The sequence below is a fragment of the Panulirus ornatus genome, chromosome 8 (assembly GCF_036320965.1).
Source record: "Panulirus ornatus isolate Po-2019 chromosome 8, ASM3632096v1, whole genome shotgun sequence".
Taxonomy (NCBI): domain Eukaryota; kingdom Metazoa; phylum Arthropoda; class Malacostraca; order Decapoda; family Palinuridae; genus Panulirus; species Panulirus ornatus.
Window position 1 is genome coordinate 3,605,697 of NC_092231.1, and position 13,421 is coordinate 3,619,117.

General features: G+C 41.7%; 1 protein-coding gene across 1 annotated transcript in view; it reads left to right on the top strand.

The window, feature by feature from the left end:
• LOC139749754 (dimethylglycine dehydrogenase, mitochondrial-like) overlaps nt 1-13,421 on the top strand; it is a 155,539-nt gene that overhangs the window by 36,937 nt on the left and 105,181 nt on the right. The gene's annotated exons all lie outside the window — the stretch shown is intronic.

Consider the following 13,421-nt stretch of genomic DNA (forward strand, 5'->3'; position numbering starts at 1 on the left):
ACTGTACCTAATAACCTTGCTCTTATTCACATTTATATATATATATATATATATATATATATATATATATATATATATATATATATATATATTTTTTTTTTTTTTTTTTTCATACTATTCACCATTTCCCGCGATAGCGAGGTAGCGTTAAGAACAGAGGACTGGGCCTTTGAGGGAATATCCTCACCTGGCCCCCTTCTCTGTTCCTCTTTTGGAAAATTAAAAAAAAACGAGAGGGGAGGATTTCCAGCCCCCCCGCTCCCTTCCCTTTTGGTCGCCTTCTACGACACGCAGGGAATACGTGGGAAGTATTCTTTCTCCCCTATCCCCAGGGATACCCTATCCCCAGGGATATATATATATATATATATATATATATATATATATATATATATATATATATATATATATATATATATATATATTCAGTTTCTAGATTTAGCAAGGAGGAGACTTAGCTAAGATGCCAGTGGTAAACAAGCTATACCGTATGGTGGTGTTCGGGTCTGGCCACCATGCCTGGCATAAAATGTTTTTATGTGGACAGGAAAGGGAACTGTTTACAAATTTTGCGCACGAGAAAGCTATCCAGTTTGTAGACCTTCACTTGTCAATGATAAATTCTTTGTGCATTTGATGATAGAAGATTTATTGATATTTCTCGTGGTAAAGGAATTACAGTTAATAGCCGAACTGTTGTTATTCAGACAATACAATGGTCATAATTATTAACATGATTAACAAAGCATTTGATTCTTCTGTTCTTATGCTATATTTATGTTGGTTAAGTCTAACGTAAAGATTGTAAACAGTTAGCCCAACATAAAGCTCAAGGATCGTACCATCGTGCTCAAGGATCGTACCGTCATGCTCAAGGATCGTACCGTCATGCTCAAGGATCGTACCGTCATGCTCAAGGATCGTACCGTCGTGCTCAAGGATCGTACCGTCATGCTCAAGGATCGTACCGTCGTGCTCAAGGATCGTACCGTCATGCTCAAGGATCGTACCGTCATGTTCAAGGATCGTACCGTCATGCTCAAGGATCGTACCGTCGTGCTCAAGGATCGTACCGTCGTGCTCAAGGATCATACCGTCATGCTCAAGGATCGTACCGTCGGGCTCAAGGATCGTACCGTCGAGCTCAAGGATCGTACCGTCGTGCTCAAGGATCGTACCGTCATGCTCAAGGATCGTACCGTCATGCTCAAGGATCGTACCGTCATGCTCAAGGATCGTACCGTCGTGCTCAAGGATCGTACCGTCGTGCTCAAGGATCATATCGTCATGCTCAAGGATCGTACCATCGTGCTCAAGGATCGTACCATCGTGCTCAAGGATCGTACCGTCATGCTCAAGGATCGTACCGTCATGCTCAACGATCGTACCGTCATGCTCAAGGATAGTACCATCGTGCTCAAGGGTCGTACCATCGTGCTCAAGGATCGTACCGTCATGCTCAAGGATCGTACCATCGTGCTCAAAGATCGTACCATCGTGCTCAAGGATCGTACCATCGTGCTCAAGGATCGTACCGTCATGCTCAAGGATCGTACCGTCATGCTCAGTAGATTAATTGTATCTACATTCGTATCTACTCGCGTGTTGCTGGTTACTGACAACTCATAACATCCGATAAGCACAGACGATGACCTGTTAAAAGATAGAGCGTTTGTTGTGTTGGCAGTTAGGTACTTGAGTAGTTTAATCATTATTACAAGCCGTTCATGCACTTTCCTTCTAATCACATTATGTACAGTAAAGATGTGTTGAAGCACATTAATTGAAACTTATTGGTTAGCAAGCCATTGAATGGTCATAATGACATATATATTTTCATAAACTTAAGATGTGGAAAAGAAAAATATATACACTTCCTCCATTGGACGGGAGTGGAAGGTAGATGTCAAATTGCATGGTAAGGACAGATGACAGGAGACCAGAGGGGTCCATAACGAGGACCATCATAGTTATAATGACTGTCCACTTTAATGTATTTAACGGATGGTAATAAATCGTAGACACGGACCCTTAATCCACGCTCTTAGCTATATGGATAGTTAGGCTACAGGCCTATCCACTGCCAGGGTCATTATAAGGTTTTCAATGTCGAATAACTTCTACCAACTGAAAAATCTTCAACACTCTCTTCCTTATGTCAATAAGAATAGTCCTATACCCACGTATACTCTCACTATGTGTATAGCCCGTAGAAACTAAGATATATACGTTAGTTTAAAACTCTAGCATCGCCTGACTCTTCCGAAAGACGTGTGAGCATGAAACAACGTACATCATATGTTTGCCGTAGTAGGCTACCAGATGCCACAACATTCACATAATCTCCAGCCACAAGACTTACCAGTGAGAACGTACAAGGTCATATTGTAGAATTATCATAAAACATCTGCTGAAGGTGTTCAGGTTTCTCTCTAGCTCCTGAAGGTTTTCATTTTTTTATTTTTGAAAGTTTTCAGGTTTTTTTTTTTTTTCATTTTGATTTGTGGATGTTAGGTTGATGTTAACGGCCGTGATGATCGTGGCAGTCGATAGGCTAAGAGCCTAAATAACACAACCAACGTTAAGAAATTGAGCTGAGTATGACGGCGACACCAGGGAAAGGTGTGTGTGTGTGTGTGTGTGTGTGTGCGTGTGCACTGTTGTTTATAGAACATGCAGCAAAGGCGGCAACCAGTCTTCTTGGAATGTTTTCGGACATGCTTCAAAAACAATCAGTTATGTTCAGCCTTTATATTTCGTTGTCGGCATATTTTCGATACATTATGGCCTTTTGAACCATATAACTTCTTAACTTCACCTCCATGAACTGAAACAACTAATGAACGTAAATAAAAGAAGAGTACATGAATATCTATATAAGATCAAACGAGATACAACGTAGTTATGCAAATGTACAGGCAACATGGCAAGGCAGCCTTAAATTGGTGTCTTGGGACTCGGGGCTTCTGCGCTTGAATCTTGGCAGAGGAGCTAGTTTGTTTGCTGTCTATGATAAGCTGGACAAGGAGGGTCTGTGTGGATGTCAACAGGTAAAGCGTATACATCAGAGCTGGCGCCTTCCTATATCAGGTATACATCAGAGCTGACGCCTTCGCCTTCTTGTATCAGGTATATATCAGAGCTGACGCCTTCCTATATCAGCTATACATCAAAGCTGACGCCTTCCTCTAATATCTGCGTCTGTAGGTTGCGGTGAGTGCTGCTAGGCTAGGTCAGCCTGCACCTAGCGGAGAGCTGGAAAGAAAAGAAAAAAAGTAAATTGCTATGCAGTTCCAGGACCCCTTTTATGGGCAGCCTCGACGATACACTCCGCGCAGGAGCAGGGGCAATTAGGGAACTCTTTGGAAAGAGGACTCTCGCTAGACAGTAACTTCTTACTTATCGTATAGCCACCTACTTATCAATAACGTAAAAGATAATTCATGTAAAGAGATACTCGACTGTCGTAGGGGTAAACGTAAAAGAATTATAAAAGATAAGGTACAGAAATATACAGTGGAATGATAAAGCAGTTGCGGAGGCCATGGAAACGAATAGAGTGCGTGTGTGTGTGTGTCAGAAGCAGGCGTTATAATCAAATGATGTATTGGTGGAGCCTATTCCTCTCCGCGGTGGACGGAGCCAAACTTAGCTTCGTTGCTGGTCATGGTGTACTAAGCAAGTCTGAACAACGTCCTTTTATTATCCACAGTGTCTCTGCCATTCGTTCATAGCTAGTCCTAATGTTTGAAAGTGTGAAAGTGTGAAACTGACTCGGGGGAGGAAGACATATTGCCTAGCCTATTATGAAAAGACCAAGTGAGGAAAAATGTGACATTATTTTTAAGCTGGAAGCTCCAGTCATGGGCCGAAGTCCAAACCGGGGCTAGAATGTAACTAAAATTAGAAGACAGTCAGTGAGACAGAAAAAGAAAGAAGAAAAATATTCTAAGAATTATGAAGTGGAAAATATGTCTTTTAAAAAGGGGGCCAAATTATAGTTGTCAGAACAGATACGTAACAGTAGAGTTCCAAAGTTTCGATCGATGTTTAGGGAAACGGATATCAGACTATGTTATTATCAAGTGCAAAGATAATACGTTTAGGAAAGTGGTACAACGCACATTGAGCCCAAAGTATAGTTTGGTCGTTCAGTTTGAGGTGATTTGTAGAAAGTGAAGAAGGGATTTGAGCAACAGAAGAGGATATGATTATAGTTTTAGAATTTCTAATTTTGACCTACCACTGTGTGTTTAAGTAATTCTCTGAAATAGGTTGGAACTGATTAAATAAAGTACACAAGAAGAATATAAGCAAAAAACAGTTTCGAAAATAGTTTATGCGTATAATGATAGTTGTATTTGTGTGGAAATGAATGAACAACTGTCTGTAAAGTCTACAGGAAAACAAAACACAAAAAAAAAATTGATGCGACATTGAACAAACATTAAGAGACGGGGCTATCGTATACATACATGGTTGTGTTTGTGGTCTTGGAATCATCCTTAATGGTGTTCATAGAGTTTTCGGTTGGTGGATTTAGTATGTCATTGACGATCTTAGTGACCCCGGCTGTTGATAAGCCAATCAACCCAAACAACTAACCGTATGAGGTTTACAAGTGTATAGACATGGACACATAAGTAATTTCATAATCTCTCGCGATTACCGTCCATTTCCACTTCCCACTCCAGGTGACCAATGCTTGTCAATGCAATACGTATATTACCTATTTGTACTGTGCGGGAGAGAGTTATACGCTCACGGGACCGGCCCCATCTCTTGAACATTCATTCTCTCCTCTGTTTTGCAACTTCTTGAATTATGCTATCTGCTTTAACCATGTCTTCAGTCATTTCATTCCCTTCATCCATCATTCTTTTACTATAAAAGTAGTTCTTCACATCTTCCTTGTCCAGTTTCAAGATGTGCGCTCCGGTTGCTCTGTCCCTCCATCTCCAGAAGAACTATTCACTGTCTGCATCATCTTAAAGGTTGTGATCGGGTTACATGCAGGTGCGTAATACGGGTGTCGTAAACAATATCTTGCCGGATTTAATCAACCCCAGCGACGCAGTTAGCACTCAAGAGCTAATCTGCCCGTAGGCAATGCTCGGGGGCAGATAAGAATCTTAAGCGTAAACACTGATTTTTTACTGTATTGCCCTACCGTTCGCTTCTGTGCTTCCAGCAGCGTAAACGCAAGACTGATTAGACTTTTGGGGCAAGCCTTCAGGGTAGATGTTCCGCAAGATTAAGTACAAGAGAGAACTAGCATATCAGTCGCTAATACGCGGGTCAGTTTTAATCCAAGCCGTCCAAATGCATGTTACCTTTACATCATCAGAACCAGAGACACTGACGCATACTACTGCTTTTAGAAACAATTTGATTTCCGATAGTTTAGCTCTTATAAAAGGGAATGAAGGTATGAATACGAGTATACTAGGTTTCAAAAACAGCTCCACGTTTTATGCCATTGTCAGGTAATAAAGTGGCCAGACATTACTTCAGTCCATTTACTTAAATGAAGTTGACACGGTAAACCTACCTTGAGCAACGCTGAAAAAGTCCTCCACTTCATCACTTGCTTTGGACAGAAGCTGAGAGAGAGAGAGAGAGAGAGAGAGAGAGAGAGAGAGAGAGAGAGAGAGAGAGAGAGAGACTCCCGAAAGAATTGAAACCGTATCATTTTCTTGGATACTTCATAAATTCATTGCAGGTGTTTCACTTTGGGTGCAGATTGAAAGCTAGGACTTATTTCCATGCTTCAGTGCAGTAAGACGAGGGTGCCTTGTAGTTCTTCAGGATGAGGTCTGAGATGATGATATTAACAGCGCGTGATGATGTCCGGCCGTTCTCACACACTGATGTAGACGACCCCGGAAGACGGATGAAATTTAAGGATATCCAATACTTGACCAAGTTACAGAAATGAGAAGTATTTGAACCTAAATTTTACGGCGATTTTATCGTTCGTTGCCATAGTGCTGTCTTTCATGGCATTTGCCCTCCGCCCTCCATCCCCCACTTCCCATACCGCTCCCTCACACATTGGCCTCTCGTTTGGTGAAAGAAGACATTTGCCAACCCGTCCCACTACCAGCTTCAGCTCTCCGCGCTACTGCTGATACATAATTGAATCAGATTATACAGCGTCCTGTGTGGATTTGATATGTCAGTTGCTCTCCACCTGAAATCGTTCTTCGCACAGCAACACCCTACCATATGTGTCTGATAGATACATTTAACTGACGACAGAAGAGCTTGGAAATACGAAAGCAGATCAACCATAAAGGCACGTTCGTGAACATAAACTGGGTGAGCAAATTCAAACAACAGAGATGGCGTTCATGAACTCTCACGAAGCTGAGTGATATTATGTTGTATTTGTTCTCAGAGTTATTTTGCTGCATTTCTGTAATAGAAGAATCACTGATACACATCTTCGACACCATTTCGTAGCCATGATGTACATTATACAAGATAAAACACCTTATGTTAGTAAGGCGGGGAGAGGACAGACCATACACCAGACTGCCCCTGACTGAGCATTCTCTCGCTGTAAACAGCCTGCTTGGTAACTACCTCCGCCAGTACCCTTCAGCCTTCAACTTCCCCCACCCCCAACCTCGCCCACTCAGCTCCTAGCCTTCCCCCGCTCTCATGGCCCACACCATAATATCCCAGACTCCCCCCCTCTCCCCCCCCCCCTTTTTTTTTTCATCCTCCCGGTTCACTACTGCCTCCTAGGAGCTTCACATCCCCGCTCAAGGTCATCTGCTAGCCCGCGCATCCCGCCTGAGTTGGTTGTGTATATAATACTGTCCTACAGTTTTAAGAGACGCTTCTCTATGGTAGAGAAGTTCTGGTATGTGTAACATTATTATTCAAGTGTATATGTATTATTAGCTATATTTTGTTGGTTCATTTGCAGTCCCTTAAGGTTAGTCGATAGCAGCAGGTGTCGCAGTGTGTAATTACGCTTTTGTACTTCACGCAGAGGCAACTAGTTTGTACACTCCTGGAGCCTCATCACTTAGACTTTTATTGTCCTACAACATTTAAACTGTTCTCTCTGCATTCGCAGGCTTACAACTGTGTATTCCAGCCATTCCTTACTTCTGTATTAATAGAAGATTCATTTCCAACTCAGTTTCTTTCTTAATTTCGTAATACGGACTGTGGTTGCTCTATCCTTGCATTTTACGTGGAGCTGTTCATTGTCGACGTCTTGAAACTGGTCAAAAAAAAAAAATATATATATCAGTTGCCATCATATCACCCCTTACTCTTCTCAAATGCGTGGTGGACAAATTAAGCGTCTCTGTCACGGTACTGTTGTAATAATGGCCTCATCATTGTTTCTTTCTACTGGACCTTCTCTTGTAGCCAGTGGTGCTGATGTGTGATTACTGTTTGACTGCGGGCGCCCTCAAGAATATTTTCAAGATCAACTTTTACAGTAGAAGTTAACAGACTAGGATACTAGATTACTCAATTATTTTCTCAATTTAATGTTATGTAAATAGGTATTATGTATGTCTGAGATATTCTGTTACTTGTTAGGGTAAGTAAGAATTGCAAACATATTTATCTCCCGCAATAAATCTAGAATTAATATAGATTTGATTTAGGCCATCATGAAATAAATCCAACTGGATGTTTGATGCAGTTATGTCAGTAATTTTGGCTGTCCTTGTTACCCTAGAAGAATCATGGCCTATTCAAATAACCATAACCGTAAATATTCCACGTACCCAATTATCGACCAGCTCTGAGGGAAGTGTGAACAGCTGGGTCGGTTGTGGACTATCGCGAACAGAATTCGAACCTGGACAAACAGGCTCTTATAAAATTATGGTCAGCGACCCTAACCATTGAAACCTGTATGTGTGTGTGTGTGATAACCTATTTGTACTGTGCGAGGAAGGAGTTTTACGCTCGTGGGGCCCCATCTCCTAAGCATTCTCTTCTGTCTTGATAAACTTTCATATGTGCAAAGTAACTTTTCCGTAATCGTTGTGTTCCATTCATCCACCACACTTGTACATCTTGAACGTCTTTATTTTTTTTCTTGTATGGTATATCCTTTGGTCGTTCTGTCCCTCTACGTTTCCAGAAACTGATCACTATCTGCGTCATCCATCTGGTTTAAGAAAATATTGTGAAAAGTTATCATCAGGTAACTCCTTACTCTTCTGTCTTCTATGATGGGCAAATTTAAGGCCTTAAACTTTTCCCTGTAACATACTTCTCATAATTCTGGTAACATCTCTATCGCACTCCTCTGGACCTTCTCTGTTTAGTTATTTGTGCTTGGTTAAGCGCCGTGGCCAAACCTGAGAAGCATTTTCTAATTTGGGTTTGATATAAGCAATGAACAGCTTGTTGAACAGTTCTTGTCCATGTCCTTGAGAGCTGTATCAGTGTATCGGAGTAGACAGTTTGTCTACTTTGCTCTTGACGTGGGAGTCTGTGGATAGGCTAGGATTGATGTCAGATTATGTGTCCCTCTCTTACACAGATTCCTGCAGCTTATAACCTGCAAGACAATATTCTTTCACAGTGCCCCATCCTCATAACTTTACACTCGGATTGAATTTCATCAACCTTGTAATCAGACCAACTTTTCACTATCTCTCATGACCAAGGCATCGTCCGCAAACATGATCAGGCAGGATTCCAGTCGTTTTGGCTAATCATCCACATACGGAGATCAAGATGGGTAGTGATCCTAAAACCAAAACCAATCGTGACTTGGATTCCACTAAGGTAATCTGTCCACTGAAGAAGTCTCTCCCTCATTCGTACCTGAAGACCCAACCTCTTCACCAGGCCTTCAATTTTCTCCTCCCAGATGGTGTACTGTATATGATATTCTGACTATCCGTGCTGCTACATCTGAAGATCAAATCTAGTAATGGTAGGGTATCAGTCCCTCTCGTATTTACGTGTACATTGACATGCTGGTATTGGAAATCTTTTTGTACATACTCAAAGATCTTGTGTCTCCAGGGACCCCAGTCTCCATGGGAGTCCACATTCCCCCAGTCTTTTTCTTCATGAATGAAAGCCTCCATTATTGATGCTGTGTCATGACTGAGAGGTGCGTGTTTCACTCCTTCAGGTGCCATCTTTATTGTTCCATCATTGTCTTCGTTGCGTATGTGTCTTGGTTTGTTAAGATTCACCAGAAGATTATGTATATTATCAACATTAGTATATACCTCTTTCATACAGTTTTCCTTCTCATTCTCTATCGTTGGAACTGGCCATCTTCCAGTGCTTCCTTGAATTTTAGGCCGTCTCGTATTAGGAGGGCCAATCGTCCTCCTCCTCCTCCTCCTCCTCCTTTGTCCTCTCTACCTCTCCATGTCTCCCTATGGATAACAAAGGTGAAAGCCTGTCTCTCTCCCCTCTCCCCATTGTCTCCACTCTGCTCCTTTAGGTTCGATGACCAACCTTAAGGTGCATATTCTAGATTTGATCTGATAGAGAATGTGAACACCTTATTGAATATTTCCTGATCCATGAACTTGAATGCATGGCTGATAATTGCACACACACACACACACACACACACACCATATATTCCTATGTTCGCCGGTTCGACCCCAACTCCTAGCTTGGTCATGAGCCCAACCCAAAGTTCAGGGACCCGTCTGTGTTGCCAGCACAGCGTGAGTTAAGTCAAAGGCTTTTGTGGACTTGACGCTGAATACATCACCCATGTACGTCAAAGGTTTTCAGATCTCATTCTTGTCGCAGATTCCTGAGAAATCATCTGGAAAACAGAAGAACGTGTTCGTAGCAGCACTGTGGATGTAGGACAGACGTTTGATAAAGTTATTACAACTCATAGTGAAGATTATCCCATATATGTTGTGTGAGAGGATGACGACACTTGAACTCTACTGAGAATTTCTAGGACGCAGTGAGTGCGTGTGTGGGGATCATTGTCGGCCGGGGTGAGTGGTCTGACTGATATAAGTGCTGGGGGTTGCGTCAAGGTCGTCTGATGTTACCATGGTTATTTAATGTCTTCATGGACGAAGCATTACGTGAGATAAGAGCGAGGTGGGATGACACGAGGAACATCTGTACACCGGTGTGGTGCACGGAAAGGTGCCGATCACCTAAAGATACACAATTCTTCCCTCTCCGTTTTTCTAGGTTAAGTTAGATTAGGTATTTTTTCACCCAACCTAACCAAATCTGATATAACCAAACTGAACTCAGCCTACCTTTACGTAATGCAATCTAACCCCATCTATCAAATGCAACCTAATCTTATCTATCAAAACCTAGTAAATGTATCATAGCCTAGTAAATGTTGAAAATTTAAGCATCATAGGATTCGATGATGCTGTACTGTTATCTGGTGTTAGGATAATGTATTTAGGAGGAAGATACTTGAAGGTAATTGTAAGAAAAATAACTAGAGTGTAATCTTTTCGAGATATGCTCTCTTGGTACGATGTGTCTGAATGGTACAGATCTTGATGTAAACAAGTTGAGGAATTTAGGAGTGCAACTTCCGTGGTGTAATGGTTAGCGTTCCTGATCATGACGCAGCCACGGACCCGCCCGCCCAGGGTCTAACGCATAGGTTCGAATCCTGGTTGTGGCAGTCGATCGACAGTCAGTGCAGCTGTTCATCCACCCATAGGGGTTGGTCGATAAAAGGGTTACCTGGATCAGGCTAGGATATATATATATATATATATATATATATATATATATATATATATAGCGTTAATGGGATGGCCTTGATTAGGGCCTCAGCTGCCCGTGCCGTCTCAGGTAGCATAAAAGAAAACTATGTATGGGTGATGTTCCGAGAGATGAAGTTGTGAGCCTAGCATCGTTGTCAAACCTGTGAGGTAATCAGAGGCGCCTAGCTTGAGGACTGCTCGGGGGTGTTGTGTATGCACAAGTGTCTTCTGATGACATCACCCAGTACCGCCGGCTACACATGTGGATTACACACCTGCTGAAATTCGTTAGTGCGTTGTAGGCTGACGAAATTTATCCTAAAGTTTTAAGAGTAGTGTAAGGAGGGTGTAACACCTGTTCGTTCCATTGTTCAACAAACCAGTTAAATCAGGAGGGTTTATTGGCAAATAATGGAAGGTGGCAAATGTTATTCCGATATTCAGTAAAGGTGATTGTTCTTCATCCTCTCGCTCTCAGAATAAGTGCAAATGTTGCAACTCTCTCAGGCAAATCCACACCCTGATTTGGCAGTTTACCGCTCGGCATCGCATGATAATACGGCTATGAATGCTTTGAAAAAGCTTAAGGAGCATGACAAAAATAACCCCTGGCGTTAGAAATCTGTCTTACGAGATGATGATAAGGAAGATAAACTTGTATGCTGAGAAGGTTGTAGTATGTGTGATGTGAACTTAGTGTATAAGCGGATGAAATGGCTAAATAGCAGAGATATCAGAATATCCAATTATAAAAAGAATTCTGTTGGTGGATTATATTCAGTCCGAGTAAATGTAAGAATAAAGAATGGGTCAATGAAAAAGAAAGCATCGATAAGAATATTATCCAGCCGGATATAAGCTGCAGATATGTGTGTAAGAGGGACTAGGTTGTTGAGGTCGTCCCAAACCTGTGGCCAGGGTCCCACAGCATGAGAAAAGGAGCAGTATTTCCGCAGGCAAGAATTATAATTACATTTAAGTGTATTATATGGAGGATGAAGTGTTCAGCAATGGGGTATACGCAGCAACATTACAAATACCCATTTTCTGAGCAGACTTTTTTTTTTTTTTATCTTGCATGGCTAAGTTAATGTCTACTTAGGACGTAGTAGTGTAAGTTTTAAGTAGTCGGCCAACTACTTATCATCTCTCCTATAAAAGCCATGTTATATTTCACTGTGTTGGTTGATATATTGAACTTTTTGTATATCTACTCCACCGTCCCCTTCTCTCCCATCTCCTTAGCATGTACCCAGTCCTTGAAACCAATTTCCGTCTGTGCTGGAAATATTTTGTTGAAAATATGAGAAGTATTAGTTAATGTTAAACTTTCTGTTGACTTTAGGTCGCTCACAGCAGGGGGAAAAAAACTCATGTGACGGTGACTTAGTGGGAATAAATGTATTATGCAAAATCTAATCCATGCAAGCGGATTTACATTTCTCTCCCTATATATGCCTTTATCAATAACTTTGTGTTTGTGGTTTTATAATTGAAAGGGAAGCTTATTTTATGGCATCAATAGATAACATTTACTTAAGCCTTGACGGGCCCAACAGTGGTATAGTATGCAAATCAAGCAAGTTTTCTACGTCCACAATCATCATGACTGGGACGTGGGAAAGGTGAAAGTTATGAGCTGCAGACTCTTACAGCCTGACTGAGCGTAGAAACAACACAGCATGGTCCCAGACCAAATTATGTGCTGGCAACAGCCTCCGTTGCCATCGTAATTGTGTGTCCTCACAAGTAACTTGCATTATATTAACACTCATAATCTAAGATGGCGTTTAAATTGCTTGAGAAATCGAGTACGGCAGCCAGATAAGAAGTGCAGAGTCCTGGGTAACCAGACGAACAGAGTCGGGTTCTCACAGACACGCAGACCCAGTGTAATCGTCTGTTTTGTCGACGTTTAAGGAAGCGACTGGTTCGTGGTCCATAAAGCGCGAAAAGGATTTTCTTTTAGAATTTCCCTAACGTTGGCTTAAGTTAGGGACATCATTTAAGAATGGCAGATGCCGTGTAAAACGCACGGAACAATATCCATTGCTGTTACAGAAACTCGGTAGGTTAGGTTGCCTGTAGTATGTAGTAATATTCCGTTATCTTCGGATACTGTAAGTTAGTACCAGGATTAGATCAAGACGAATGGGGGTTATAGATGATAGAATTATATCGGAATCAAGTTTGTTTTGTGATATTAAGAGAAGTTGCGTAAGCGTTTTCTGTTGTATAATCGACATTTAATCTTTTAGGGATAATTTGGGTAAAATTACTTTGATTTTGCTAATGGACAGCCCATGTATTTTAACTGCGCACTGCTTCCAGGCCACACGGGCTAGGAAACTTAGAGCCAAACAGTATTAGCTTAATGAACCTTGTAGGCTGCAGTCGCTCAAACGGAATTGGCCATGCAAATCTAGGCCGGCAGGCAATGACCGCGTCCATGACTGTGCCAGAGGTCATGAAGCCCAACACTGCCCCTATTGTCCGTCTGTGTGTCAGATCTAGCCTGTGTCTAAGAAGAAGTCCACTTCTGTGTCCGTGTCTACTTTGTGTCCTAGGTCAAAGCCTGTGTTCAAGCCTTGCCTTCTAGATGCGTATGTATTGTGTCTCATCAGACAACGCTCCGAGATTGTATGCATAGTCACCAAAGGACACTATACAATTATTTTTGTAGCAACCCACAATCTGTCTTTC